The sequence below is a fragment of the Hydra vulgaris genome, chromosome 07, assembly GCF_038396675.1.
Source record: "Hydra vulgaris chromosome 07, alternate assembly HydraT2T_AEP".
Taxonomy (NCBI): Eukaryota; Metazoa; Cnidaria; class Hydrozoa; order Anthoathecata; family Hydridae; genus Hydra; species Hydra vulgaris.
In genome coordinates this window covers 36,358,030-36,359,581 of record NC_088926.1, presented here as the reverse complement: position 1 = coordinate 36,359,581, position 1,552 = coordinate 36,358,030, and the positions used below count along the sequence as shown (strand labels likewise).

General features: G+C 37.5%; 1 pseudogene; it reads left to right on the top strand.

Moving 5' to 3' along the window:
- Positions 1-458: 458 nt before the first annotated feature.
- LOC136082843 (U2 spliceosomal RNA) lies at positions 459-623 on the top strand (annotated as a pseudogene).
- The last annotated feature ends 929 nt before the right edge of the window (positions 624-1,552 follow it).

Genomic DNA, 1,552 nt, shown 5'->3' with positions numbered 1-1,552 from the left:
CAATTTCCAAAAAAGGCCCTAAAACTCTCATATTCACCTTATTTTTAAACTAGGCTAAAGTAGAAAATAAAATACCTAAAAATCAATTGCCTACCCATATTTTAAAAACAAAGAAGTAAAAAAAAAAAAAAAAAACCTTAAATAAAAATACAAAAATAAAAACAAAAATTAAAATATAAAATCAAAAAAATAAAGAAAGTATTACATATTGGAGTGACAAGCCACATCTAGGAGTTACTTGTCAAACTCCAATTAATATACAAACATAAAAACCTAACAGATAAATATAAAATGCAGGAGTGTTTAAACAAAACTATTAAAACAAAGACTAGTTACATAAAAAGATAAAATCACACTAGCCATCTAGGGCCCTGGACAGGCAAAATAATATAAAAGAAAAAAATTAAAAAAATTAAAAATTTCCAATTGGAAATCGCTTTCTTGGCCTAATGGCTAAGATCGCTTCTCGGCCTAATGGCAAAGATCAAGTGTAGTATCTGTTCGTGATTTTAGCCGAGACAGCGATTTTAGAAATGGAAAAAGTTTATTTTTAGTGGCTTTTTTAGGAGTTTTGTAACTTTTTGGTTTTTAACGAAATGGTCTCAAAGATCAAAGATACCGCCGAAAGTCTTATTGATAGAATGACGAGAACCGCAACCGGAAATGGCAGCGAAATCATATCGATTCTATCTTCCTACAGCTCCGACGATGAATCTGAAAACAATTCGGACCGAAAGAGGAACCAAGAATTAAGGGAGGCGGAAGCCCTACTAAAAATTATCAAAAAGTCCTACGCTAACGTAACCACCCAATGCATTTACAAGAAGAACCTCCCGAAAACCCTAATATCTAGACTGCGGAAGCGTATCGATATTGAGCAAATAACTAGTGCTCTCGAAGCTGTAAACTTGGCACGTGAACTGGAAGGAGTTCAACTTATTCGCGGAAACACCCTTTTGGAAATTGTGATGAAGACGGACACTGCGAAGAACCTCTTGTTAGAGAGAGGACTCAATGTGTGCGGCCTTCACCATATTTTTCAACAATCAAACCCCGATCGGGAGCCGAACAAAGTCACTCACGTTTCTGTGTTCAGGCTCCCGATAAAAACTTAAAGATCAGCATAAAAACTTATAGATCGGCAACGTTTTTTTTATTTTTTTGTTTTTTATGTGCCCCAAGAAGTCCTAATGGTCTTGTCACAGAGCACCGCGAAAGTGTATTTAACCAGGAAGTTCACGTCTTCTTCCTTACCGTGACGCGAAAATTTGTCCAGAGCTCGTTTCGAACCTGGATCTCCTGCTTACAAAGCAAGCGCTCTAACCACTGCGCACGGCCGTTTTTGAACATATGGGCTACGGCAGGCATGTTTACACAAAATCTGTCATGAGAAAAACACCTGTTAGTGGAACGGAATATATACAGGTATCCTCGTGGCGGTTATGGAAAACATGCCTTGCCCGACACCAGTCAGTCTGAACATAATGGCATATCCTATCAGAACGAAGCACAATGGCCAACAGTCATCACCATCTTTGCAACCTAAATCTGT